At 36.9% G+C, this 24970-nt stretch overlaps 1 protein-coding gene across 43 annotated transcripts in view; it reads left to right on the top strand.

Moving 5' to 3' along the window:
• The window catches only part of Ptprd (protein tyrosine phosphatase receptor type D), a 2211569-nt gene that overhangs the window by 1797706 nt on the left and 388893 nt on the right, over nucleotides 1–24970 (top strand). For 2 of the 43 annotated variants that reach the window (XM_029475758.1, XM_029475749.1), the window contains exon 1: nucleotides 8343–8439. The exons of the other annotated variants lie outside the window; for them this stretch is intronic. The gene's annotated coding sequence lies outside the window, so the exon portion shown is untranslated. Of the gene's footprint in view, nucleotides 1–8342; nucleotides 8440–24970 lie in introns of those variants that run through there. 43 annotated transcript variants of the gene reach the window in all.

Raw genomic sequence — 24970 nt, 5'->3', positions numbered from 1 at the left:
TTTGAGAGAGGGTTTCCTTCAAAGGCACCCACATCTCTGGTGGCAGGATGTGTTAGTCTGTGCTGTTTTTTTCCTCCATGCCACGGGAGGTTGACAAGGAGCAAGGATTTAATTTAAGGGTGCCTTTTAGGAAAAACTCTACAAATTAGATTAAATTACAAAAATAATAAAGGATGTATATTAAACCCTACCAAAATAAAGGGCTTCCTGTGTGGTTTGCACACATCATGAAGCTGATATCTGCAGCTTCATGAATATAATCCTGACAAAACCGATGTTTATTTATGCTTTGTACGTGAAACAATTCCCAAAGCTAGTCAAGTGTTATTATTCAAACATGAATCTCCATTGTTCCAAGGAAGATGAGATATGATACAGTTTCATACCAACAATGGTTACTGCGAACTATACTGACACAATCAATTCAGTGTAGAAATATTCCTGTAATGGTTATTTACAGTGCACATATTGAGGTTTTTAGGCAGTTTGTACATGTGCCCTCTGCATGTCTTTAGTTTAGACATTGGAGCAGACAGGCTTTCATATTCTCGTCTCTTCTCACCATTTTCCCCAATAGCTATTTTTAATGCACCTAAATTCAGCATTCAAGTTTACTTGACCATCTGTGGTTCATGTGCTGATGTTGCCTGAGGGAATTTGGTTTACAGCTCACCAGGGAAGAAGAGGATAATGGACTGTGTCTTTACTCTTCGGGACCTTTGCAAGTGTAGTTAAACTGAAACTTAATAACCTCCTGTTCCTTTCCTCTCTGACAATGTTCTCCTTAGCAGTCACCCTCATTCCACTCCTTTCTTTGATTGACTCTTTATCTTTTATTTGATCTTTCTTGGGCCAGGATTATTATTCACAGTATGATTACACTATAAAATTCTCTGTGCCAGTGGTCTTTACAGTCAGTAATTAGCTGTATGCTTTTAGGACTGTAGTACCTTCCAGAATGTGTTTGATGGCTCTGAGTTCTTTTAACCTTTGCCCTGTGCTTTCAGTTGGCAGCATTGTGTGTCAAGCCCCATGGAGGAGCCTCTGTGCTTAGATTTTTCTTACTGTGATTATTCTCTCCATCAATAGTTTTTGTAAAAAGGAATAGACTGTGACATGTAATTTGATGAAAAGAGCCATTCAAGGAAATTTTATAATTGATTGTGGAATAAGAAGTCTATTCTAAGGTTGTACTATACAATATAGTTTCCTAGATTGTTCCTTATTTAACTACTACTTTTGGTAGTTTTATTCTTTTTGCTGGGGTATCTTAGTCTCTTTATATAGCAGAAGTATAACAAGTTATTTCCTGTCCTGTCAAAGCATAGAGATCACCTAGATGCCTAAATAGAATAACATGGGCAGCTATATCTACCTTCATGTAAACAAAGTTGTTTAGCTTCACTTTTAGATGGCTGCTTTTTAGGCAAATGAATGTCATTGACTTTTATTTTATTTTAAAATTTCTTACATGCAGCCTTATCTCATAGTATGACAGAAGAGATGCTTGAAACGTTGTCATAGCTCCCTCAAATTATAAATCTTTCAGTGACAATAACTATTAAAGGTTAAATGACTATTAAGTAAAATATAAGATCAATTTAATATGTGCTAGGTAGAATTTTCAAGAAGCAAAGTAGAAAAGTTCAGGCATGAAAATATTCAGCTAGTCAACTCACAGGCAGAGAATGAAAAAGACAGGATTGTCTTAGTTTCTTTTCCATTGCTGTAGTAAAAATACTACCATAAAAACAAATTCCGGGAGAAGGGTTTACTTTTGCTTATAATTCCAGAGGGATAGAAGCCATCAGGCAGGAAAGGCATGATGGCAGGGGGAGTAAGCAGGCTGTTCACCTTATATCCACTCTCGGGAAGTTGGGGCCAGCCTATAACCCAACACGTCCCACCTCCAGTGATATGCTTCCTCCAGTCTTTCAAAGATTCCACTTACCACCACCAACTGGTGAACAAGTGTTAAAACACTTGAGCCTGTGGGGGACTTTTCTCTTTCAAACCCCAGCAGGTAAGCTTTGACCATGCAACTTTGTACACAGATTATTAGCATAAGTCTTTGGGAGTTAAACCATGGTGTATGAGAATAAAAATACTGGAATGATGCCATGAACCCATGTTTCAGCTGAATGGAAAAGTTATTCTGAGACTGAGGAAGAAAAGATGCAGTGCTCTTCGGAGGAAGATTTATTACTGTGACCAGGAGAGAACGCTGAACAGATGTTTTCCTTCCTGAACAAGATTGATGGTTATGAAAGAGCAGAAAGACATGAGCGTCCAGAAGAGGTGGGGAAAACTGGAGAAGTGATTGCAGAGGGGCTCTGATAAGGAATAGGGAGATTTGGAGTGAATGAAGAGAATAAAGGCAAATTATACAGGTCATGGGAATATAACTGAGGAAATGTGACAATGCAAAAAAATGTGATGTAAAGGGTATAATGTTAATGTATCTGAGATATAGACAATCATACAGTTCTTTGAAAATGATGAGGGAGGTGAAGAGGGGAAAGCCCAAACCTAAACAAACCAACTGTGATCTTAAATATCTCTTGATTAGATGGTTGAAAAGAGCTGATGCTTTCTCAGGGAAATTGATTTAGAAGGTGATCCCTGCTTACAACATGTATCTATTTGTGTCTTTATCACTTTCCTGCAAGCATCAGGAGAAAAGAACAAAATAACACTATTAAAATATAAATTGGTAGTTAGATTTTAATCTATGAAAATTTAGTAAAATTATTTTACATTTAATCTTAGAATTAAAATTAACTGGTCTTTTAAAAGTTTCATTTTTTAAGCATGTGTACATGTATGTCTACTTGTGGGGATGTACATGTGTGTGCAGGTAAGCTACCCACTAATGTGGGTACTGGAAGCTAAGCTCAGGTTCTCTGCAAGACCAGTACGTAGTCTAAATCACTGAGTCATCTCTCTAGTGCCCAAATGAAGTGCTTATGAAAAATGATTTAATAATAATAATCAGCTAACATTCAATGGACATTCCCATGTATTGTTCTCATTAACCATCTCCTGAAAGAACAACTCCCAGAATAGAAGATGAAATATTTCTCATTTATCATCATCTTCATCATTCCACCTTTAAAATTAGCAATAGACCTGTATCAGAGTTTATGAATATGACTTATCTATGATGAAGTTGGAAGGTACTATTTCCTATTTTATTAATTCTTTCAGAGTTTAATACAATGTGGTGTGTTTTGATCATATTCAGTGCCTAAGTCTTCCTAGATCTGCCTCCTTTTCATACCTGCCCACATTTATATTCTTTCATTTTAATCTTTCAAGACCATTCGGTCTTCTTCTTGGACATGGTTGACTTACTTACTAGGAGCTATACTTTTTTTTGTGAATTAATTTTTTTATTAGGTATTTTCCTCATTTACATTTCCAATGCTATCCAAAAAGTCCCCAATACACTCTCCCCCCCACTCCCCTATCCACCCACTCCCACATTTTGGCCCTGGCATTCCCCTGTACTGGGGCATATAAAGTTTGCAAGTCCNATGGGCCTCTCTTTCCAGTGATGACCTACTAGGCCATCTTTTGATACATATGCAGCTAGAGTCAAGAGCTCTGGGGTACTGGTTGGTTCATAATGTTGTTCCACCTATAGGGTTGCAGTTCCCTTTAGCTCCTTGGGTACTTTCTCTAGCTCCTCCATTGGGGGCCCTGTGATCCATTCAATAGCTGACTGTGAGCATCCACTTCTGTGTTTGCTAGGCCCTGCCATTGTCTTGAAAGAGACAGCTATATCTGGGTCCTATCAGCAAAATCTTGCTAGTGTATGCAATGGTGTCAACGTTTGGAAGCTGATTATGGGATGGATCCCTGGATATGGTAGTCTTTAGATGGTCCATCCTTTCGTCACAGCTCCAAACTTTATCTCTGTAACTCTTTCCATGGGTGTTTTGTTCCCAATTCTAAGAAGGGGCACAGTGTCCACACTTTGGTCTTCATTCTCCTTAATCATCAAGGAAATGCAAATCAAACAACCCTGAGATTCCACCTCACACCAGTCAGAATGGCTAAGATTGAAAATTCAGGTGACAGCAGATGTTGGCAAGGATGTGGAGAAAGAGGAACACTTTTTCATTGTTGGTGGGATTGCAAGCTTGTACAACCACTCTGGAAATCAGTCTGGCGGTTCCTCAGAAAATTGGGCATAATACTATCAGAGGATCCAGCAATACCTCTCCTGGGCATATATCCAGAAGATGTTCCAACCGGTAAGAAGGACACATGCTCCACTATGTTCATAGCAGCCTTATTTATAATAGCCAGAAACTGGAAAGAACCCAGATACCCCTCAACAGAGGAATGGATACAGAAAATGTGGTACATTTACACAATGGAGTACTACTCAGCTATTAAAAGGAATGAATTTACGAAATTCCTAGGCAAATGGATGGACCTGGAGGGCATCATCCTGAGTGAGGTAACACAATCACAAAGGAACTCACACAATATGTACTCACTGATAAGTGGATCTTAGCCCAAAAACTTAGGATACCCAAGATATAAGAATCAATTTGTTAAACACATGAAACTCAAGAAGGAGCTGTACTTTTATATATATATATATATATATATATATATGCTGTGTCCGGGCAGCTAACAATTGCAAATAGCTCCATTGCTAGGGGTTGGACCTATTTGCAATCCAACTTCCCTCTCTTTGGTCTGACTTGTCTTTTATTGGTTCTGGTCATGTTGTTGCAATACATTTAACTTGCACTTTTCATTTTTCTGAGCAGATGAATAATATACTATTGTGTAAATATACGAATTATTGCAGTGGTTTCATTTTTACTTTTATGAATAAAGCAGTATTGAACATGGATAAGCAGGTATCTCTAGAGTAGAATCTAAAGTCCTTGGAGTGCATACCCAAGAATGGGATCACTGGATGATTTTATCTGTGAGGAACCTCCACACTGATTCCAGTACTGGCATACTCACCATCAGTGAGTAAGTGTTCCTTTCTTAACATTCTCCCCAACATTTGTTATTATTATGTTGTTATTGTTTGTTTTATTTTTTTTTACCTTAGGCATTCTGACTGGAGTAATAACTTAACTTGCATTTCTTAGATGGCTCAGTATATTTTTCTTTAGTTTATTGGTGAGGTCCTTAATCCACCTTTGGTTGTGCTTTGTGTAGGTTAGACATGGGAATAGAGTTTCATTCTTCTTCATATAGATATCCAGTTTGACTAGCATCATTTTTTTTGAATAAGGTATCATTTCTCTGGTGTTGTCTATATGGTCAAAATCATATGGCCCTACGGTATAGGTTTATATGTTCTTCTCAGTTATTCCATCGATCAATTGGTCTTTGGAAATGCCAGTGCATACTGTTTTCATTTCTGTAGCTCTATAGTATGACTTGAAATCTGGAATGGCCATACTTCAAACAGATTTTGGTTGTTCATGATTCTTTTGGCTGTCCTACCATTTGACTAGCCTTTCCCAAATGTATTTATTTGCAGTAGGAGTTTTCTCTTGGACTTTTAAAGGTTTTTTATGTATAGAATTAAATCATCTAAAAATAAAGATACTTTGATTTCTGTATTTACAATATGCATCACTGTTTGCTCACCATTTGACATACTTGCTTATTTCTCCAGGTCAATATTCCGTGGGAGGGAAGAGAATGCACATGCTTGTTTCAGTGGAGCTGCTTTTTTTTTTTATCCTTTATGAAGATGATATCATTGGGCTCCCTTTTTATTGAAGTTTGTCCCCTGTATCCCTAAGTTCATAGAGAGATGATTAATTTTATTGAAGGACTTCTTTGCTCAGAACTTGCTAGTTTCTTTTTTAAAAATCTTGTTTCTGTGCATGTATGCACACACTGCATGTATGGAGTAGGAAGAATCTTCTTTCATCATGTGGGAACTGAAAGCATGGACCTTAGGTTGTCAGGTTACAACAAATGTCACTACCTCCTATGAATATTAGCCAGCCTCAAAATGGCATTCACTTGGAAACAGTTTCTTAGCAAAGGACTATTTATCATTTTTTACCTATTAAAATTATAATCAATATATGTTTACTATGTAGAAATTAATTTTATTATTTTTATCAAATATATATAGTTATACACACAATTCATAATAATTTTAATAGTCAGAATATTCTCAGGAAGCTGCAAGGTTGGCATATAGCAGAGTGAATACTTCAAAATATTTAACTTGACAGTAGGTCTTATTTTTATAAGTAGATTTATTATTTTTTATCAAAATGAAAATAAAAATTTTCTCCTTGATACAAAGCAGATCGTTTAGATGAGGTCAAGTTAAAACTTAAGAACCCCAGAAACATAAACATTGTGGACTTACAGAGAATTATACTGTACTTACTGACATTTGAGTGGTAATTTTTAATTATAGATTTATTTAGTATCTGGCAATATTATCGGTTTGCTCATTCTGCTTTAACAAAATACCACACACTGGGTAGTTTAATGACAGAAATTTATTGTGTTAGTACAAGAGACATATGGATGTTTTTAATGTCACTTTGTCACAAATTAGAATCACCCAAGTAGGTATCCTCAGCTGAAGAGTTATCCTGATTTCCTTGATTGATGTGGGAAGACCCATCCTATTGTGGATGGCGGCAGCCTATATCAAAAGCAGATTTCAGAGGGCAGTTTCCTGAGCCTATTGCTGACTTAGTCTTCCCTCTTCTGTTGTTGCTGCCCTGCTGATACCTTTCCTAACAGTAGCTGTCCAAGCTTGCAATCATGGGATGAAACTAGTGACTTTCCAAGAACTTTCAAGGCTCCTGGTCCCAGATTGGGACCACTGAGGCATTCCACCCTGTGGACTGAGTAACTGCCTATTGTTGCCCTCCAGCAAGAGACGGACAGCTATTCTGGGACTACTAAGTATGTTGAGGAACCCAGCCTTCACTACTGAGTTTTTAGCATCTCAGTAGCGATTTGACTGTTGTCGCTATTTTAAAGCTCATTTAATAAATATCCTTTCTTCTCCCACCTTTCTCTCTCTTCTCTCTCTCCGTCCTTCCCATGCGCCCCCCCTCCCCCCTTCCCCCGCCAATGCTCTTGATTCTGTTCATCTGGAAAACCCCTAACAAGATATTCCTTGTAGAGATTGAGGGAAGAATCCGTTTCCCCTTTACTCAGTAGATGGCTACTGGACTCATGGGTCTTCTCACTCACTGTCTACTTTCTTTTCTCTTTAGATATTTTGGTCTAATGCGCCTCTTCTTGTGAAATATTAAGGACCAGGAAACTCAAACGAATCATTTTACCTTAGTAACCCCTGTGAAAACCTCTGTATCTTAATAAGCGCAACTCTGAGATATTGGGGGTTTAAATATCAACATGAATGGCAGGGGCATAGTTCATTAAAATCAACAGTCCTTCTTGTCTTTTCTTCTCAGTAGTGGTTTAGGGAGCTAGCTGGGATTTTCATTTAGAGGAGACATACCTGAAAAGTCCTTCTGCTGGGCCTTTTAGAGAAATACTGGCTATAATTTCTTCTCTGGACCTCAGTTTTCTTGACTGAACAATGAGATACATCTTTAATGGAGACCTCTTTGTGAGATTAATTAGCCCTAAGGCAGACATTGCTGTGCTGTGTTAAACTGACTTGAAATCAAGCTTCTGCTTCATGCCAGTTCTGTGTTTCAGAGGGCGATTTTTCTTGTTGCCATCTCTAAGATGGAAAACAAATGCCTTGGTGAAGCACATGCTCAAGCATTTTAAATGAGCTTCGTAAATCCTGGCTGTTAAGTGAGGAGATGCTTTTCTGTGCACATTTTATCAACTGTAATATTGTTGGTCCTGTTGTTGTTGTTGTTGTTGTTACTTCCTGTGACTTCCTGAAATCTACAAACAATTCACTCAAGCAATGCTCCAGGCTATTTATTTTATTTTACTTCAACTGCATAGTGAGGCTTTGTTCCAGAGGTCAATAAGTTGTTTTTTTTTAATGACAGCACATAGAAAAGCCATGTTTACATATTACATATTACATATAGAGCCAGCTCCTTTTACCCTGAACTCCCAGGGACACCGAGCCTTAATGCTCCATGGCATCTGTGGTGTGACATGAGTTAGCCTTTATCCTGTGCATCTAGAATGGTTCTAGCTTTGTGCCAGCCTTGGGAGAATTAAGAAGTGACATTCAAATCAAGCAGATTATGTCATGGAACCCCACTTGAGAAAGGCAGGCTGAGTTTTACCTTGGATTTATTGACAAGGGACTGATGCTTCTCTCCAAAGCCCTGTTGTGTCATCGATTTGAATGTGCTTTGTTTGCTCACTGATGTCCAGGCAGGGAGGGGGCAGGGCTGTTTCATTTCACACAGATGGACTTTGAAGCATGGCAGTGTCAGCAACTTTGTCTAGAGCCTTCCAGAAAAGGATAATGACAAGGTAAGAGGAGCAGCCTTCAGCATAAGCAGCAGGTTACTCCTGGAGGATGAAAACTCCAAATTAGATAGCAGTTGCCAGGTGTTCTTCAAAGACACCGATCCTAGAGAAAGCAAAAGTGTGAAGTGCCCTGCAGGACAAATCGGGTTAGAGTGTCATCAGCCCTGTGGCTGTAACTTGAAAGTGCGTGTATTTTGATTTAGTATTATCAAGTTCACTAGCATTCCTGTGTTTTGGTTGTTGTTTGGTTTGTTTTAGGTAAAAGAGGCATGTTTCCCTGTAAAATGCACAAACTCAAGAATTCTTAACTTCAGTTCTTTCCCCAATTTTTCTGTACGTGGCTTGCTATTTACTTCCTATTTTGATTAAAACTATTACCTATACATGGTAAAATTAATATTTTCTGAATTAATAAATTAATAAATTAATATGTTTTGAATCTATTTCTGATTTTTTTATGCTTATAAATAAAATGTCTTGTTCTCAAATTAAGATTCTACATATTCTTCAACATCTTTGTCTTTTCTGAACTTTTGCTTGAGCTTTTTCTGATCGTTGAAACAGTATTTTCTTCCGTGGTTACTGTGGTGACTTGCTAATACTGTGTACTCCGATTTCCAAACAAGAAAATTGATTAGTAGCATTTCATGGGCTTTATCAATTTTTTAGGGTTGGCATAACATACAGGCTCTACAGGGTTAATCTTTAGTGAATACTCATTTACAGATCCTTTTGAACTACATATAATTCTATAGTTTTAGCTTAAATAAGCTTCTTAAAATGTTTTGTTTACAAAATATATGAAATTTGTGCTGTTTGTTTTTTGGGATATACTGTTTTATTTAATTTTCATTTCTTTCTTTTTTTATTGTATATTTTCTTTACTTACATCTCAAATGTTTTCCCCCTTCCAGATCTCCCCTTTGGAAGCCTCCTACCCACTACCCCCTACCCCTGCCCCTATGAAGGTGCTCCTGCACCAACCCACCCCCTGCCAGCTTCTCGTCCTGGCATTCCCCTACACTGGGGCATAGCAAATCCCCAGGACCAAGGGTCTCTTTTCCTACTGCTGTCCAACAAGGCCATCCTCTGCCACATATGGGGCCAGAGTCATGGGTCCTTCCATGTGTATTCTTTGGTTTGTGGTCCAGTCCCTGGGAGTTCCAGGGGGTCTGGCCAGTTGACCCTGTTGCATTTGGAATATATTGGATGCTGGCAAGAGTGTGCCTTGGTGCACATGTGAAAAATCAGAGGACATGTTGCAGAAGTGTGCGGGATATGTGTGTGTGTGTGTGTGTGTGTGTGTGTGTGTGTGGGTGTATTCCTTCAAAGAGGGGAGTGATGAAAGGAGGAAGAGAGCAAGAATTCTAATTGATTTTATTTCCTCCTCCTTAGCCTATTTATTATTGGTGTAGAGAAATTCATTTTATTTTCATATATTAATTTTATAACATGCCACTGTGCTGATTGTATATATATCAGCATTTTTTCAGAATTTTCTTGTGTTTCTTACCTAGAGCATATCATCTATAAATCAGAATTCTATGACTTCTTCCCTGCCTGTTTGTGTGCCTTTAATGTTCTTTTTTTTTCTTACTATAATAAATAAGAATGCTGAACTTGCACACCCTTGTTTCTGATTTTAGTGGAAATGTTTTCTTATCTCCCTTATACTTTAATGTTGACTCTAGGTTGGATATCACTTTTGTTTTTCTTTTCTTGGTATGTTTCTTTAGTTCTAAGTATCTTTAGGACTTTTGTCATAAAGGAATATAGGACATGGTTGAAGGTACTTTTTGAATTTGTTTATCATGTAATTTTTGCCCCTGTGTCCATTTATGTAGTTTTATTTTTAAAATGTTGAATTATACTATAATTTCTATATAATATTTGCTTATGTAATGGCTTACTAATTAAATTATTTAGGGTAAATTCACCAGATAGGTATTGATAAGCAGTTCTTAAAAACTACCTTCTTCTCATCAGATCTTTTAAATTTTGGTTGATTGACTCACTTGGTTTATGGATTTGCCCCAGTTTATTCGTTCTAGTATTGATGAACATTTTAATGTTCTTTTTTATTTGTACCACTAATAAATAATAGCAGCTATTACTGTTAGGGTATAAACCTAACCAATCTTTTGGTACAGTAGGATGGTCTTTACTGGCTAATGCAGAAGCTGTTTTGTAGGAAGGTTTTACCAATTTACACTTCCAGGAACAGGGCATGAGCATTTGTGTCTTCTACACTTGGGTAACAATCGGTGCTATTTGACTTCTGACTGTAATTTTCCTCTTGGCTGTGTACTGACTGTTTTCATTATGATACTTTTCATTTCCCCATCGACAAACAGTGATACTCTCAAAGGCCATTAATATAATGTCTTTCATAAAATGCTTAGTGCTATTGTCTTTACTGCCTACTCCCAAAATATGGGCTTTCCCTGCCCATCCACTCAGGATAGCACCAAACATACGGTAGACATATGTTTTGAAAATATTTCTACTCTGTGGATGCCCTTCTTAAAATGATACCTTTGATGAACAGATCTTTTAACTTTATTGAATTGTAATTCATCAGTTATTGTCACTTTGCCTTTTATTCATAAATCTTGGCTAGCTCCAGGATAAATTTATTCTGTACTATTTTTTCAAGTATACTTTGTGTTTATGCACCTTATCCATAGATACATGGTGTGAAATAGGAGGTCAACATTTATTTTCATTTATACAATTACCCATTGGATCAAGTGCCACTGATTCAAAAAGTTTCATTTCCACTTTATACCAATGCTTGAATCCATTTTCTTCTATCTTTATATTATATTATGGTTCTACTTAAACCAATACTTTTTCTTCAGTTTTTCACAAACACTATAATTTCTGTTTGTGAACTTTGTTAACGTTTGTTACATTGATTTCTTGACACTGTTATAAGTAATTTTAAAATTGTGAGCCTATTGACCGTTCTAAACTTGTTGAATAATTTCAGTTATGATTGGGTATCCTCACATTTTCAAAGTAGTTGGGTTGGTTTGCTGTGATCTAAATACAGACATATATAATATGGTCTCCAATAATATTGGCCCGAGGAACGCACAAATAAGAAAATGCCATTTCTTTAAAAACTCGAGTATGAATGATCCTGATTGTTAACCAACCTTAATGGAGAGAATTTTCCCCTGGCCAGAAACCTCTTAAGGAAAACAGCATTTAAAATTATGCTGAACATTTCCTGTCAGTACCACATGATAAGATCAATTGCTTCAGGTAGGCCATCAGAACAGAGCAGCATGCAATGTGGGTTTTAGTCAATGGCTAAGGATAAGTGAAGACAGTTTCACTGTGTCTGAACTATGGGACAGAAAATATCCAGATCGGAAGTATATAGTTCCGTGTGAGTTCCACGTTACTCATTTTCATAACAGAGAATAATATGCTGTACTTTAAACATCCTAAAGCAGGCAGACTTAATTTTATTAGCTAACTGTTATCCAACAGAAAAAATGAATTTATCTGCAACCATCAAAAACCTGTTTATGATAGCTGACTAAATATACCTAAAAAAACATACTGATTTATCTTTGTTTTATTGTGGATAAGGTAAAAAAAACAAACAAACAAAATAACCAACATAAAACAAAACCCTTTGCTGCCCTTATATTTTTGCTGTTTAACATCATAAACCTTAGTAGCTTGACACAATAATCTGTATGTTTGCCTTCACAACTCAACAAATGGGCTCAGCTAGGCGGTTGGAGTGTGGAGTCTGTACTCAGCACATCTTGACTGGATCTTCTGAAGACACTGACCACTATGAGATGCTATCCGGTGGTTTATCTTCCTCCAACAAAGTCTCTTCCCTCGCCCCTGCTGAGTAGCATGGGATTATCTACATAGAAGTAGGTCATTGGGGTCTCTCAGGTCAGCAAGTGTTAAAGTCTTTCTTGGAAGTTTTTGAACACCTAAGGCACAGGGTTACTTCTGTTTCCTTACCTTGGCAAAGGCTGGGATAAGGCCAATCCAGAGAGGGGAGATCGTATTGGAGATGTTCTCTGGCAATTGACTCACAGCTGGATCTGGTTTCTAAATCTTAAAAAGAAGGTGTTTTGTTTTGTTTTGTTTTTAATTATTGTAAAAACCTAGTTTTCTAATTGTCTGAATTCCAGTTTATTATTCAATACCCACATCACTGCTGTCATTACAAGGTTTAAAAATTTTTTAAAGAGAGAAAGAAAGAAAAACAAAACATAACAAAAAGTTACTTTGATCTATATCACTGTAGAAATTTAAAACCATTTTAAGTGTAGAAAGCCTTTCCGGAATCAGAGATTTAGAAGTGTGAACAGAGGCCTGATCTGCCCACCAGTTCTTTGTACATGAAAGGTTATTTTTTCCATTTGCGATTTTTTTTCAGGACACAAATGAGAACTAACATCATGAACCTTGCTTTTCAAGTAAAATTCTAAAGTGTGTTAAACTTCTCCATGGGAGTTTCCAGGGAGGAAAAAAATGTTTTTCAGTCTATGTTGCTATCGGGGAAACAGGCAAGAGGTATGCACCCGTCAAAAAGCAGCACATTATTACTCATTGTCTTAAGAAGGCTGGAGAAGAGGCGGCTAGTGAACAGTGGATTTTGGAGAATGTATCAGGAGTCAGGTCTCTGCAGTGGACCCCAGTGACTGTGTCTGAGTAGCCAAGGGCTTTTATATCCACACCTGGCTGTTGGGAAGACCATCTGAGAGTCTAAATGCAAACTAGAATCTTTACTGCACACCAGTGTCTTCATGGGCATTTTAAAAGCAATCCAGTCTCTCCACTGCGCCCTGACCCACTGTGTGATCTGGCTACACTTTGCTTTCCCAGATTGCGAAGTCATTTTCTCCCAAGGCAGTCTGACATTAGCTACCACATGGCCTGTCCCTAAGCGTCTAGGCCTTTTGACATTTGTATCTTAGGCAGCACAGCTGTTTATTCTTTCTTCCATGTTGGGGCTTACCTGCTATTTCCTGAGGATCCTGGTCAGAGCACAGAACCCTATCTAAACTTCCTCTGTCCATAGCTCAGATATTCTCTTCCCAAACCCAGCTCTTCCTTTACCCCCTTTTTCTTGTTTTGTTTTCTGGTTTGGGGGATTGAACTTGGGTCTCTAACATGCTAGGGAAATACCCAGACACTGCATTGCTCACACACTCGCCCCTCTCTTTTATGCTGCTCCTTTGCTCCCATCTCTTCCCAGTACACTGTTCCAGGATCAGAGAGCTTACTGTTTTGTGTATTAATACATGACTCTTGCACCAGTCTACTCCTGCCTTGTATTCAGTTTTTTTTCTTTCTGGAAACAAAAGAACAGCATTAGTCATTTTAAAAACAAAACCCAGTTGTGTATAGTTTAGTGTTGATGGATTATACTGATAAGAAAAATAGAACAATTGTTTGAAATCTCAAACAATACCAATGTCTTTTTATCTTGTGCATTACATCATGTGGACAGTGGTTGCTGCATAGACATAGAGCCTTTAATTGTCACATTAAGCATTTGAATCCTAAAGGGATTGGTGGGCAGGTCAGTCCAAATGCTCATTTTTGCCTATGGTCATCAATATATATATATATATATATATATATAGGTCCCACTGGCTCATTTTGTGCCTTAGAAAAAATATAGAATTTATCTTTCTATTTTTAAAATAACCTTTAAATTTATCTATTTCTTAGTATATTAAGAGTGTGTAAGCTATAAGATGTATCTTCATTATCTATTTTTATCATGCTGTATTTGTAAGTAAAATATAGATATTACTTATCTATGTTGTATATGCAGTAAAGTTACAAGCTTGTAAATTACAGAATCGACTAAAATGAGTCATTTGACTGTAGTCAGACTTGCACTTGGCATGCATGTTCAAAATTTCAGGGAGCCAATATGATCAATGCCTCAATATCCATGACTGGAAACACTAAAGAAATATGGTAAAAAGATATGAGACTCTGCAGTATAAACACTATGTAGGCCACAAAGGAAGTAACATTTTAATTTGGGGTTTGATCTCACAACACATGATAAGTAGGCATTAAGCCCCACCCCATCATTGCACACCTGCCTTACACATTCCTGCCACACTCCCTGGACTTGCTCCTGCTTTTTTTTTCTTTGCCTCTCTAGTACACTTCCAAGTGAGATGTGAAGCCTGGATCCAACCATGGAGTTTAGCTTAAGTGTCATTGACATTTCGTTTTCTTTTAGTTGTGTGACTATTCATTTTACAACTGGCATCTTGAAAGTTTGATATTGAGAAAGTTACTGCATCTCATTTATTAGTATGCATTAGGTGACTTTAAACTCCTTTTTTGATATCTGTACTGTGTGTTTCATTAAAAGAATTTTATGGGAGCACAATAAAAGTAACAATATTTTACAAAGCTTATTTTGTGGAGGTCTTGAGTATATATTTTTTTCAAAACGAATCTGTGGGAAAATATTTTTATCATTGCTTGTCTGACAAATCTTGCTGTGGGAAATGCATAGTGCTTTTATTGCTTTAGGAAATTTTAGTGCTTTATTATCAAATCACTTTATAACGCCAACTGCTTCTGAAAAATAACCATTGTGTGTCTTCATTTTTTCTTTCATATGGCCATGTTGCCCCCAGCATCTTTATACTAAAGCAAATTTTGTCTGGCATCTTTCCCTCTGGATAAGCATCAGCATTTGGGTGAATTTACCTTCAGATCCACCCGTCTTCTCTTCTTTAGCTAGCTTGTATTTGTGCTAAATTTTAAAGGGAAAACATTGCTTTAAAGACCTTGATGGCAGTATATAAAAGTGGGTATTCCTTGAGGTATGTGTGCATTTTATTCCTTCAATTACTAGCTATGAGAATTTAACGTCTACTTCTGGTTGATATCTGTTCAATTAAGCACATCTTCTAAGCTCTTTTCAGTCTAACAGATACAAGTGCCTAATGATGTACCACTAAAGAAACAACAGTCCTTTCTTTGGCGGTTCTTTGTTTCTGGAGTGAATGTTCACTGGGGATCTCTTTGTAGGTCTAGGCCAAGGACTCTTGTGCAGATCTATTCATTATCTCTTCCTAGATTTCCTTCATCCCCTTCTGTGCAACGTCCAGAAATTTGTTTTCTCCTGTTCAAAATTAGTATAATCTTATCTGAGCTAGGGTTAGAGAGGATAGAAGCACTTACTATGCTAGGAAAAAAAAATGAGTGCCTGCAGACCCTCTTAGGCCAGCCAGACACATATCACTAGGTGCCTGGTTTCATTACGTCTTTTTGGATTATTTATTGTCTGTTAGGTGAGGTTGTTGATGAAGTCTATGAATTTTTTTCCTTATTTTTACCTCTCTATGGTTTCACTGAAACTGAAAGGGAATAACTAACTTGCGAAATGAGCATCCATTGTGTAACAGTGAAATGTGTGCTGGTAGGAGGCTAGCACCTTTGAAGTTCTGATTTAAGAATTTTTCTCTCCCCCTATCATTACTTTGCTCCTATCGTGTTAGTGGCCATTTACTTGATGTTACAACAGAAAAAGGAGTCCCTCCACTGCCTGTGCTCTCAGCATTCCAGGTAGATTGAGCATTCATCACAACATGACTGGGGAAAGAGACACACGAGATTCCACTTCCTCATCTTGTCCTGATGTCCCGTCACCATTCTACCTAATATGTAGTCCTTAAAAAAAATCAACCCTGGCAACTGAGTAATTTCTTCCTTGGAGCTGCAGCATCCCTGTGAGTGGGGGGGGGGGGNGGCTTCTCTTTAAGGACATGCATCAGGGTCATGTGTGCTGAATTCCACAGTTCTCCTATTTTATTTAATGGCAGTATTCATGCACCCAGTCTTGTAGACTACATTTTCCATGAGTCAACTCATGTTGATCAATCTTGAAGACAAAAAAGAAGTTAGAGAACAATCTATAATTCTGATAGGACTTTGGAATATGATTGGCTGTAAGTTAAAACCAACTGGAAATACTTTACATTTGTGCTTTTAGAGCTATTCTACAAAGTAGGTCTTGAAATCCCCAATCCTACTATTCATTTTCCCTCCTTGATCATTAATTGTCCTAGGACAGAGATTCCTAGCTGTGCTGACATTTTTGTCTGGGTTATTCATTAGTATGGGGGTTTTCCTATACAGGAATGTACATTTAGCATTATTTCTGATTTCTTCCTCTTACAAAATGTTAGCCCTCCTATTCATTAATGTTATTATTGCAAAGAATGTATTTAGGACCTGCCAGATATTCACAGGAAAGAGGGCAACATTACTTTTAGCTGAAAGCCATTGTCCAGAGTTTTGATACAAAGATCTATTTAAAGCAGGAGTAGGCTGAATTAGTTTCTTTTGAGGTTCAATAATAAAGTGTTTCAAATGATTAAATTGAAGAAGGCAGGTGGATCATTTGTTGATGTACGTCCATTCAATTCCAAGTGCTGCCTGATTGTAACCTTAGACCTGGGGAGTCAGAAAGAAGCTGATTCTTGGGACTTGAAGGCTGCCAGCATAGCATTTTGGTGTTGTACAGGTTAATGGAAGACCTGGTTTAGAGAACACAAGGTGAATGACACTTGTGGAATGGAAATGACAAATTCTTGTGGTATGGGAACTCAAGAAAATGACACGAAGTTGATCTATGGACTGTATGTGTGCACATACATGGGCATGTGTGCATACCCCATATCCACATGTATAAACACACACATAAAATGCTTGAAAAACGTGGGCATTTTGGCTTATGTCTATAATCCCACAATTTGGAGGTAAGGCAGGAGAACCATTTTCAAATGATTGAGGCCAGCCTGGCTACAAAGTAAATTCGATGTCATTCTGCACTATAGTAAGACCTTGTTTCAGACCACACATTTACATTTACACACACACACAAAGACACAGACACACACACGAACTCACACCGACATCCCCACCCCCCACACACACCCCAAGAGAGAGAGAGAGAGAGACAGAGAGAGAGAGACAGAGAGAGAGACTAAAAGACACCTTATTTTTATTTTAAAATTAATATTAAGGAAAATAAGACCAGTGCTAAAGTCCTCAATTTACTGGAGAGTAAAACCACTGTAGGGTAACATTAACAGTTACTTTTGTTGTAAATTTTATATTAGCAAATTTCCTTCAAGTTTTTAATTGATGAAAAATTTAAAGAGTACTCCTAAAACATTCTAAAAGATACGTCTTGCAAATAAATCATTGAAACAATTAAAACAGAACCTTTTGCTTTTGAAGATTATGAGTGGGTTACAAATGTTTGTTTTACATTGATTAGAAATACACAGAGATTAAAACCATACTCTGTGTGCTCTTGTAGGCTGGGAAATGGCTGGCTTGAAACCTTGTATTTTGAGAGAAAGATGATTTTCTTGCTTCTGCTCTGTGTATTTGGACAATGGTAACAAATAGCAAACTCCTCATGGCCTTAGAGTAGACTTATATTTGAGTGCCTGCACTGTAATCTTCCTCTGGATTCCTGAAAGTTAGGCATTTTGGTGGGCAGTAGTCACTGAAGGAAATCATACACCACTATTGTAACTATCCTTATGTATGGTTTTAGGATTAAGACAACCAGGAGGTGAGGGATTTGTTTGTTCATTTGTCTGTCACTGTATACTTTTCTTGACACAAAGGACACTTTGGTTAGTAATGTTACCCCTGAGCTGAAAGGAGCTAATAATTCTGTGTGGTCACAGTGGGAACGCATATGGTGTAAAGCTCAGACTAATATAGGTTAGCTTTTCTCTGTATGTATTAGATTTAAACGTGTAAAAATCTTTTTAAGTTTGAATGGTTTTAGGTTTTTATTTACTCTTTGTACTCTCAAAATTTGTTTTATTTCTCCAAATAGCAGTTGTCTAGCCACCCAGAATGCCATGTTAATATATAGCATTTGCCCAAAATAAGATGGTCAAGTCAGTACTTTGACATTGCATGTAATAGCTCATAAATGCTTCTCAATTTTTCTAATTGTTATGAAAACACATTTAAAAGAAAAAAAAACATGGATTTTCCCATTTGTTGTACTGTAATGAGAAATAATGTAGTTGTAAATTGGTTTTTATTTTTCTCCTTAAAAGATTTACTTGTATCAATCAGGTTGCACATTTTAATCAGAGCTATTTATTCATTTTTTTTGTTGTTGTTTTTTTTTTTTGTTTTTTTGTTTTTTTTTGAGACAAAGTTTTTCTGTATAGCCCTGGCTGTCCTGGAACTCACTTTGTAAACCAGGCTGTCCTGGAACTCAGAAATTCACCTACCTCTGCCTCCCAAGTGCTGGGATTAAATTATTTTACTATATTTTGATTCTATTTCAATTTTGGGAGAGGATTTAAAAAAATAATCAGTATGGAGGTTTCTCAAATGACGTATTTAAGAATGTGTTTTCTGTGCCTCTCACTTACATTATTTCTGTACATCAATTAAAAAAATATTCAGCGTTTGAGTTATTTTAGGTGATATATGGGTGTCTTTCTGGCCAGAAGGTCCTATTCTCATTTGTATCCTACAGTGGGGTTTTCAGTAGTGAGAAATTCAGTAAAGTAGGAAGCTTGCCTGTTTGGTTTTATTTTTTTAAATTGGTATCTGATACTCATGTGTTTATGGGGTATAAAATTGTTTTTTGATATATTGGAATAATATTTAATAATAAAGTTAGGATAATTAGCATTTCTACTGTCGTGGTCACTTTATTCTAGCAATAGTCTTATCTGTCCTAGCTGTACTGAAATATACAATAGATTATGGTGTGACATAGTCACCATACTCTGTTGTAGAACTAGAACTTATTCTTCCTCTGTAACTTTTTTTGTGTTTATGTAAGCAGCCTTTCTCTCTGCTGGTCAAGTGATAATTGTCCTGTTGTTGGCTGATTGCATTTAACATGAATAGCGTTCGCCTCATCTCTGCCAACATAAATAAGAGAATAAGATGATTTTATTCTTTTTATATTTAAATAATATTCCATTCTGTTTGTATACTATATTTTACAAAAATCTATCCATCACTGGGCATATTCAACTGATTGTATATCTTGATTTTCAACACTGTTGCAATAAGTGTGGGTGTGCAGATGTCTGTTATATACTGGTCCCTTTCCGTGGAATATATCCTTGAAGGGTTATAGCTGGATTATATAGTAGTTCAATCTATATACTTTTGATTTTTAAGCTTTATTAGAATGCTGGGTTCATTTCACAGGCATATTTATGTTTTACTATGTCTGACTATCACAGTTTCTCTGTCCTTGCATATTATTCTACACATATTTAAAACCAAGCAAAGGGTTAATTTCTATCTTTAAAAACTAATCAGATAAAAGAACATGTTGTTGGCAGATGGACCTGGGCAATGTTCATGAAACACAAGAAGTTTATACTTTGTATCATTTAAAGGGCAGCCAGATAGCAAATGTTACAGAAATACAGATAGATGGGCAGTTTCACCAACTAAATAAGATTTAAGAGACTTCCTCCAATACCATTGGCCTTTTTTGGTCTGCTCAGCAGTCATCAAGATGCAGTTCTTCACATTAAGTGATGTACTGCCTTCCACTCTGGGACGTGACTGTCTTTTTCATTCACCACTTGCATTTTTTCTTTAATGTCTTCTATAGAACTAAGCCACTATATGTTTTAGGAGATTTTTCCTTGCCTTTTGAAAGAATATTCAGCTTTTGATCTTGATGGTGGTGCTTTGGATTCTTTTCTGTTTGTTTTTTTCTTTTACAATTTTTATCTGGAATATCTCCTATTGATTTATTAGCTGGAGCCGTGAATAATATGTGATTTTGATGATTTAGAATCATCAAAATCACTGTTATTTTCTCCCGGCTTACTACCACCTCGTCCTTCTCCTCCTCCTTCTTCTCCTCCTCCTCTTTCCCCTCCTCCCCCTCCTCCTTTTCTTGTTCTTCAACACAGTCATCATCATCATTATAATCATCTTGTAGTTTTGTTTTATTCTAAGGAGCATTGCTACTATTGCTTCCAGAGTAGATGGCTTTCCAGATACACTTATGAGTTTTGAGTGTTCCTCTTCTCAGTCTTCTGATGGTGATTCTTCCTGCATAACTGCTAGGTTCTGTGCAATAAGCCATGCTTCAGTCTTATGACTACAGGTAATGTCATTTCAAAACCTCAGGGAAAACCATTGTCTATGAAAACATTTTCAAAGTTATCAGTACTACTCCAAAGATAGCCTTTGCAATTCCTAGCCTCTGCCTCAGTGGCCTCCAGTTCATCTTTTGCAAAATTGGTTATTTAATAATAGGTATAATAGTGGCTCTTGATCATTGTTTTATCATCCTTAAAGTGATCATCTGTGTTTTGCTTTTAGTTTATAAGCAAAAAGATTGTTCATTAAACCTTGTTCATGACCACTGAATCTCCTGTAGGATGTTGGCACACATATCAGTAAGAAGGAAGCCAAATTGTGTTCCCTGATGATGCTATTCCTCTTGTCACTCTTTTGTTTGTGTCAAGATGTCTTTGGAGAAATCCCTTTTCAGATCATTTCTCATTTGCTTTAGTCATAGTTCACTAAGGGAGCTGACCTGATAGAATGAGGAAAATAAAAATTATGGTGTGTGTGTGTGTATGTATGTGTGCATGTTTGAGTTGATTCCAGATGTAGTCAAGCTGACAACCAATATTAGTCATAACATCCCTTTTCCTTTTATTGAAAATACCTTTATTTTTTCAGAATGTATTCTGGTTATGTGGTTTCTCCTCCCTCTACTCCTTCCAGTTCCTCTCCATTTCCCTTCACATCTTGAACCACCGCATCTCTATCTTGCCTTAAAAAACAAATAGGCTTTTAGATAGATAGATAGATAGATAGATAGATAGATAGATAGATAGATAGAATAAAACCTAATATATTGGAATGAGACGAAACAAACAAAAGTCCAAAAATCACACAGGAACCTGATACAGACACTGAGACACACCTTTCAGATACATAGAAATCCCATTAAAAAAAAAAAAAACTAAAAGGGAAGCCATAATATATGTGCAAAGGACCTGTAGTGTAAGAAAGAAAGAAGTTATATATAAGTAAAGTAAAAACAAAAACATAAGATAAACTTTTAAAAACACTGCCATGAAATTATGAGACAAGGAGCCTCCAGTAATGCTGATGTGATCATTTTCTGTTAGCATGTACTGTTATACACACCTTTCAGAATATTTTGTTTCCCCAATGAGAAAGCCTTGGATAATGCTAAATTTTTCTCTGGAAATGTCTATCAAATGGAGATTGCATCTGGGTTATGGATGGGGGCATGTATCTACTTCTCCTTTCAGGTATAAGACTTCATCTAGTAAAGACCTGAGCAGGCCTGTGTGCCTTCTCAATTTCTGTTAGTTCGTAATATGGGTGTCAATCCTGATGAAGTAGACATACTTGTTCCCTTGATGCTTTCCTTCATCCTTACGGGCATTCTTTTAGACTTCTTTTTGACAGCATTCCCTGAATCTTTAGGGATGAGTGCTCCAAAGTTTCTCATTTTATGCATATATGGGTCTCTGTGTTTCTTTCCATCTGCTATAGGAGAAAGCTTCTGTGATCATTGAACAAGGAGCTGGCCTATGAGTATGGAAGAATGTCTTTTTGTTGCAACATTTTTGTTTAAGAAAAGAAGTATTTGGTTTTACCCTAGGTCCCAAGACTATCTAATCTCAGGTTCTTGGTCACCCAAGCAATGGTTGGTGTAGGTTTTATCTCGTGACGTGGGCATTAAGTCAATCACATATTGGCTGGTTACTCCCACAATCTTTGGGCAGACATTGCCTTGGCCTATTTTGCAGGAAGAAGAGAATTGTAGATCAAAGAGCATCATTTTCAAATATTTTTAAAAGATCATTTAAAAATAGTCTTAATATACCTTTAATATTGTTAAATTATTTTTAAATTTTGAATTATTTCTATTTTATTATTGTGTTGTTTGAGGTTCTTCTATCTCCTCAGTGTTAACCCATGGATTTTGCAACTTGATCTAAAACCTCCTTGACTATGACAGGGCTCTGTTCTCACCTATGGTCACTTCTATTGCTTTCACTGGTTTTTGTTTACCTTTGTCCTTCATTGATTGTGAGATTTTATATACATATATACATATGTACATACATACATACATATGGAAGCTTTTATATATGATATATGTAGCTAGAAAGAGGGATGCATTTCATTCTTTTGAATATTGCAGAACTTTCACAAAACATTTTATTTCAAGAACAATAGAAATAATTAGATGAAAATAAAGCTGTGTAGGTGTGTATGTAAATGTACAAAGGACATAAATAGGAAATGAGTGGTCTAAATGTTAAGTTGATTCCCTCAACAGTGCAACCTTATAGCTCCTACCATAGGTTCCGGAGAATGAAAGGACTCAGAAATTATATCATATTATTTCAGATAAGACTGAAAACAGTTTTCTATGCTTTAATTGTATTTCTCGTTGCTGAACATGCTGTTCACTAGGATAGCCACATATATATGGGGCTGTTTAATTAATGTAAATAAATGTGAATAAAACCTGCCCTAGTTGCCATACTTCAAACAATCAGTTATTACAGTGCAGTAACATTTCCACGGTGCAGGAAGGTCTGTTGGGCAGAACTGGAAGCTTTTGTAATTTATCAAGATAAAGAGTTCAGGGGTCTGTCTTTTCTTAGAAAAATCAATACGAGAAACACTGAAGGTATAGGTTTTGAGTCCTTTCATTTCCTTTTACTGTGCTGTGTATAGTAGGACTTAGAGAATTTGTATGATTCACAGAGAAGCCTCTGTTGGCACTGCAGTAGATACTCCACTTCTGCACGAATGGCTATGCTTTTGTCTCTTTCAAACTGAAGCTGCCTGGTAACTTATCCTTTGCACAAATGTCTCCTTCTCTTAAATAATTGGAAACCATTTCCAGTTGATTTATGGAAGTCTAGTTAAGGAGGTTGATGAGAGCTGTCACAGTAAGTGAGGACTCTCCTTGCAACTGACTGGATTTCTATAGGCATGTCTGCCCAGGTTAAATCGTATTAGGAAATGACTGCTTCTACTGTGTGAGCTTACAAGGATGTGTTATGAGACAGAAAGGGGCCAAATGCTTAAACAGTGATACATAGTTTTCTCATGATAATAACAGTGACTTCAAAGTCCTTGTGGAGATTCTTTTCTACTTGATGGTTAATTCTTTTCTGTTCTTACCCTGTTTTCAGTTTAATGGTTGTATTCAGTTTAATGGTTGTACAGCTTGCCGTTACTGTAACAAATATCCAAGATACAATCAGCTTGAAGGATAGAGTGGCCTCTTTTGGCTCATGATTTTAAGTGTGGTTAGGCCATAAATGATTGGTTCTGATGCTTTAGGAATATAGTGGCTTAGTGTATCAAGGTGGCAGTGCATGGCAGAGGAAATTCGTCTTGTTGACTGAGACACAAAAGGAAGAAGAGGAAGGATTAGCCCTCAGTATTCATGCTAAGCCCTGCCTGCTCTAACCAGAAGATGTCACATAGGCCCTAAGCTTCTATGATTCCAGTTGTTCCCATTAGGGCCACAAACTGGGGACTAAGCCACTAACACACGTCCCTTGGGAGACACATTTTCAGACCATAACTGTTTATTACATTCTCTGGAGCGATTAATATAATGTAAAATGATTTGAATTATGAAGCCAGTGGTTTGGAATGACATACTTCAGTTTACGGTAATTACTGTCCTTTTTCCCAGGCAGGTCTCCCTATATTTAGCTTACAGCACATCACTGTCTTGAGCCCTTTCTTGGGTATGTCCTGGGAGTTACTGAACATTTCCTTGCTTATGAGTATGACAAGAAGTTCCAGGAATCCTCGAGTGGTGGCACACACCTTTAATCCCAGCACTTGGGAGGCAGAGGCAGGTGGATTTCTGAGTTCGAGGCCCGCCTGGTCTACAAAGTGAGTTCCAGGACAGCCAGGGCTACACAGAGAAACCCTGTCTCAAAAAACCAAAAAAAAAAAAAAAAAAGAAGAAGTTCCAGGAAGATTTTCTACAACTGAAAGCTAGGCATTCCTACTTTTTTTTTTTAAAGAAACATTGCATTTATCACAATCTACATAAATATATTTTAGCACTATGGAAAGCTGGAGAAAGTTCAGTACTGAATTTAGTTGAAATATTAATATATTTATTGTAAAACATGTCCCTCAGTTAATGAAAATAGTTGGATTCAGCTCGTGTGATTCTCAAGTACCATTCTGTCTGTCCCATCTGGGAAGGTCCCTACCACACAGGTGCATACCTCCAGTTTAATGTACTGGTGACTTGAAATCTTTCATAAGAACTTTGTGGCATGGGGAGTAAACAGAGGTGTTTAAAATATTTCAAGCTCTTACCTATGTGAGTTTTTTTTTTCTTTTTTTTTAATTTTTAATATTTTTATTAAATATTTTCCTCAATTACATTTCCAATGCTATCCCAAAAGTTCCCCCATAGCGCCCCCCACTTCCCTACCCACCCATTCCCATT

This window comes from Mus caroli, chromosome 4, assembly GCF_900094665.2.
Source record: "Mus caroli chromosome 4, CAROLI_EIJ_v1.1, whole genome shotgun sequence".
NCBI lineage: Eukaryota > Metazoa > Chordata > Mammalia > Rodentia > Muridae > Mus > Mus caroli.
The sequence above is the reverse complement of the archived record's forward strand: the minus strand, read 5'-3'. Positions and strand labels throughout refer to the sequence as shown.